Below are 5,285 nucleotides of genomic sequence, written 5' to 3'. Positions count from 1 at the left end.
GGTGAACTGGTTAAGGTGGGTTTGGAGGATACGTTGAGACCGTTGAAGGGTAGGATAGAGAGCCAGGAAGGCGGTGTCATCAGCATACTGGAGAAGGTGGACTGGTGGGGGTGGCTTGGGCATATCAGCTGTATACAAGAGATAAAGGAGAGGGGAGAGGACAGAACCATGGGGAACACCAGCCGTGGGATAAAAGATACGGGAGTTGGTGTTGTGGAGGGTGACATAGGAAGGACGGTGCGAGAGGAAGGAAACGACCAGACGGACAAAAGTGATAGGCAGGGCGTAGGTTTGGAGTTTAAAGAGGAGACTGGGATGCCATACACGGTCATAGGCATTTTGGAGGTCAAGCGAAACAAAAATGGCGGAGCGACGGGAGTTGAGCTGGAGGGACAGAAGGTGAACGAGGTTTAGGAGTTGGTATTCAGCAGAGAAGGAGGGTCGGAAGCCACACTGGGTAAGGGGGAGGAGGTGGTGTCGAGCAAGGTGCTGATGGATACGGTGGGAGAGGATGGATTCAAAGACCTTACTGAAGACAGAGGTGAGGCAGATGGGACGATAGGAAGAGGCGGCAGAAGGGGGTTTGTTGGGTTTGAGGAATAAGAGGACGCGGGAGGTCTTCCACAGGTCAGGGTAGAAGCCAGTAGAGAGGATGACATTATAGAGATGGGCGAGGACAGTCAGGAAGGAATGGGGGCTTTCTCGAAGGTGACGGTAGGTGACACAGTCGTGACCAGGGGCCGTGTTGCGTATGGACCGGAGGATAAGTTTAATGTCTTGTGCTGAGATGGGAGTGTTTATGTCGGAGGGGGGCAACTGCCCCAAGTACTGGAGACTAGGAGCAAGTGGAGCGCCCGAGGTATCGGCACGTTCCATGACGGTGGGGAAAAGAGAATAATCAAAGTGGGGATCATCGGGGATAGAGAAGACCTCGGAAAGGTGGGAAGCGAAGTGGTTGGCCTTACTGAGTTTGTCAGGAAGGGGGCGATCGTTATGGAGGAGGGGGTAGTGGGGAGCGGAAAGGGAACCAGTAAGGCGATGGAAGGCGGACCAGTACTTGGAGGAGTTGATAGCGAGGGTGGCGTTGAGTCGTGTGCAGGTCTGGCGCCAGTCTCGGCGTTTCGTTGCTGTAATAAGGTTCCGTACGTGTCGCTGTATTTGCCGGTGGACGAAGACGTTCTCCGCTCCGTCTTATATAGTGCGCTGTTGGTACTGCTGCGCATGCGTTGCAGTCGAGGAGACAGAAGGACCACACTGCGCAGCGGCAGCGCCCTCGCTGGTGGAACGGCAAGACTGAGCTGCCGTCGGTATTGTTTGTTGCTAACCTGAAGATGGCTGGCAGTTGTACAGCCGAATGATCGTGCAATGAAGTTTACGACGACCGGCTGCAAGCCCGAAATCTTTTTGAACAGTTGATTCGCCGGGAAGATTACAAATCTTACATCTTTTTGACTGTTTGTTCTTCTTTTTTCTTCTTCTTCTTATTGTTTTTATTTCCACTGAGTCTAATGATTTGTACATTGTTACACTTCACTCGATTTTCCAACACACAGGTAAATGATTTTATTTAGTCTAATTACTTTATTTTCAAAAGGCATCTGCGTACAACATTCTGATGTTTGTGGTTCTGATATTTCCGGTTCTAATGTAGCAACAATTGTGGAAATGGTTTCTTCTTTGTAGGAAAACAGCTTTATGGGATTTGAATTTTCATTATCACAGTTCTGTGCCAGTTTCCCATCGGTGACAATTGCGGTGGCTCGTTCGGTACTTTAACTAACGTAGGTACTCCATTTCGTACCAATCTTGCACGTTTATAAACTGGTTGGGCTCAAAGGCAGGGGCCAAGAGTTTCGAAAATGGCAAAGAATTCTAGAACTGAGAAGCTTCTTTCCACATCACAAGATACTTTCCACTTGCTTGTATGAGTGGCAGCCAAGCGGGCAGACGTGCGGGCTGACCTGTAAAGGCGCACAAGCTGCTGTCAACAACAAATCCCACAGGCGGAACCAGTAAACCACTGGAAGTTAAGAAACGGAAGACAGACAGGTAAAGACCGTCCGTCCACTAAATGGAAAAAAAATCCAGAAAAACTGACTTCATGACTGGAGGCGGAAACTACTGAACGAAATAGTGTTCTCCTCATTTACACTCCCGTACGCCCATAGTTTGCAGAATTGTATTCACGGTCGCAGTGCTTAGTGATGTACTGATATTCAACTGTGAGTACACACTTCGATTTTATATTGTGTAAATTATGGAGATATCAAGTTTCTAGAGTTAGTTGATATTATAATTCTTAAATTAATTATGTACTTATAAAATCTTCAAGCCAACGGCCTTGCCGCAGCGGTAACACCGGTTCCCGTCAGACCACCGAAGTTAAGCGCTGTCGCGCTGGGCTAGCACTTGGATGGGTGACCATCCGGTCTGCTGAGTGCTGTTGGCAACCGTGGTGCACTCACCCTTGTGAGGCAAACTGAGGAGCTGCTTGATTGAGAAGTAGCGGCTCCGGTCTCGGAAACTGACATACGGCCGGGGGAGCACTGTGCTCACCACATTCCCCTCCATATCCAGATCCAGTGACGCCATTGGTCTGAGGATGACTACATGTTTTTGCAGTATGGCACAAGGAACATCCAGCTTCTCGTGGCCCTACTACACGACCCCTTCAAGTTCAGTGAGGTGGCGTTCTAGGCTAACATCAAATCCAGTCTCAAAGATTACTAACGCTCAGGACCGTTACAGCGTGTATTTAAAGCAAACCTGGTTTGCATCCTCATAGTTGCGTTACTAGCGCCGTTTTTATGCGACTAGCGCGAGATTCCAGACATCGTCTTTCAGAAGTAGAAGCGCGCATACCAACTTTTGTTTATGTCGCACAAGTCCTTCTTCGAATTGCGATCTTTTTCCGTCAGTGTATATGGTATTATAATTAGTTTATTATTATCATATTAAAACATTTTATATAATTTGTTCTGTTGTTATTAAAATCATACACATCTGTGGCATGTTAAATGTGAGGGTGACGGCAAGTTATATTACGAAGAAGGGGGTTGGGGGTGGGGGTGGGGGGGTTGTAGACAAGAGAGACAGTGTCAGTAGCCTCGCCACACACCAGAAACGAACCCTGGGTCTGCACTTGCCTCAGCTGTTGTGAACAAAACTGTACGTCATCTTATAGGTATGTGAAGTCATCCGGAAAAAGGTCACATCTTTTACTATTTAGTAGCCATTTTGTGCTATTAAAAAGAAACGGTGATTTTCGCTGATTATCTACAGTCAACAATAAAGTCTTAAGGAAACACTTCTGTAATGTGATGTTTCAAACCCCTTGGATCCCTAGGAAATCAATTAACGGTAAATGTTATCTCTTCTTTTTGGAATACCTGCAGTTTATTCCGCTACATACGCTTCCTAGTCCCTTAAAACATATTGGTATAAACAATACCGTTCGCATTCATCTAATACAGTATTCAGCGATGCGGCAAGTGGTCGCTAGACGTCCTGCTGCCATAGAGTGTCAATATAAGTTGACCACTATGTAAGATAGTACCGCCTGACAAAAGATTGGAGGCGACGGAAGCTGGCATACACAGTGACAACAGCTTGCGGGGGGATCCCCCCGCGGCGCTGAAGGCAGTTGACGGTGAGCGCGCGACAGCCGGCGGCCTCGGGGATCCCCCGGACGACGGCAGCGCACCTGGCGGCGGGACGCTCAGGTGACGTGCAGCTAATGCCGGCAGCGCGCCGCCGCCGCTAACGACCAACCGCGCCGCCCTGCGCCCTGGTCGCCGCCCACGCGCCGCCCTGCTTGTTAACAGCCCTGTCCTCCTGTGGTGTCCTTGTGGCCCACCTGTGCAGCCGACTCTGCGCCATCTCGCTAGTTTCTGTTACCCTCCTCGTGTAGCACCTCTACTATGCAAGCCGTGTTAGCGTGACTCGCGAGATGTAGACAGGCATAGTTGAAGTCTATAAGAGGGGAGAGAGAGGTGGGCAAGGTGGGGGCGTGGGTTGCCGTCCCCTCTGGAATCAGGATTTTCATTCGTTACAGAGTTCTCGTAAGCATATCTCCAGGGTGAAAAGTATTTAAACCGACAAACTCTGGGAGGTTGTAGGGGACATCAAAACAAATATTTTTCCCTAATGTCACTTTTTCCTATGGGGATTATTTAAACCGGTGGAGGCCGTATTACGATCTTCAGTTGTTAGAGGGTGTATTACGCTCTTCAGTTGTAGGCAACTGCTTTCCACCAGTGTAGTAGTCCATTGTCTCTGTTTACTAATGGAGCGATACACCTGGAGTGACTACTTTGATATGGTTGGTGCGTACGACGTAGCGCACAACAACGGACGAGCTGCACAGCGGGTTTATCGACAACAATATCCTAATCGCCGTATCCCGCATCATACGACCTTTGCTGCTCTGTACCAACGTCTGCATGAGACCGAGTCATTTAGCAGAATCCCTGGACAGGGACGCCGTCGTACGGTAAGAACGTTGCAATTTGAAGAACCTGTCTTGCAGCATGTGGAGCGGGATCCTTCAATCAGCACTCGTACAACTGCACGTAACATGGGGACGAATCAGACGAATATAAGAACATTCCTTCGAGAGCAATTGTTACGTCCATTTCATTTACAGCGTGTCCACAACCTGGAACTAGTTGATTATCCACCCAGAGCACAGTTTTCGCAGTGGTACCTGGAACAGTATGAAATGCATCCTACATTTCCATCCTCTGTGTTGTTTACCTATGAAGCAAAGTTCGGGCGTGATGGAGTCTTCAACATGCACAATTCGCATGTTTGGAGTGAGGATAACCCACATACCACAGTTACTAGCGCTCATCAAGTGCCGTTCTTCGTTAATGTGTGGGTCGGTGTTGTTGGGGACTGTTTGACTGGGCCGTATCTGCTACCTAGGTCATTAAATGGCAGGCACTATTACAATTTTCTCGCCAGAGCATTGCCAGAATTGCTGGAAGACGTCCCGCTCCCTACAAGACAACGCATGCGGTTCCAACATGAAGGTGTGCCGGCACATTTCGGTCGTCGTGTGCGTCGATTCCTGGACCGACGGTTCCCATTAACGTGGATTGGCAGAGGTGGTCCTGTACCATGGCCTGCTCGATACCCAGATATGTCCCCACTGGACTTTTTTGTGTGGGGAGAGATGCGCAACCTTGCTTACGCAACTCCTGTTGCATCAGAAGAGGATCTGGTTGCCCGGATAGTAGCAGCAGCAGCAGCAGCAGAAACAATTCAGGATACTCTTGGGGTTT

At 49.0% G+C, this 5,285-nt stretch overlaps 1 pseudogene; it reads left to right on the top strand.

Moving 5' to 3' along the window:
- Positions 1-2,331: 2,331 nt before the first annotated feature.
- LOC126210599 (5S ribosomal RNA) lies at positions 2,332-2,449 on the top strand (annotated as a pseudogene).
- Positions 2,450-5,285: the final 2,836 nt, after the last annotated feature.

Source organism: Schistocerca nitens, chromosome 1, assembly GCF_023898315.1.
Source record: "Schistocerca nitens isolate TAMUIC-IGC-003100 chromosome 1, iqSchNite1.1, whole genome shotgun sequence".
NCBI lineage: Eukaryota > Metazoa > Arthropoda > Insecta > Orthoptera > Acrididae > Schistocerca > Schistocerca nitens.
This window is presented reverse-complemented; position numbering and strand designations above follow the sequence as displayed.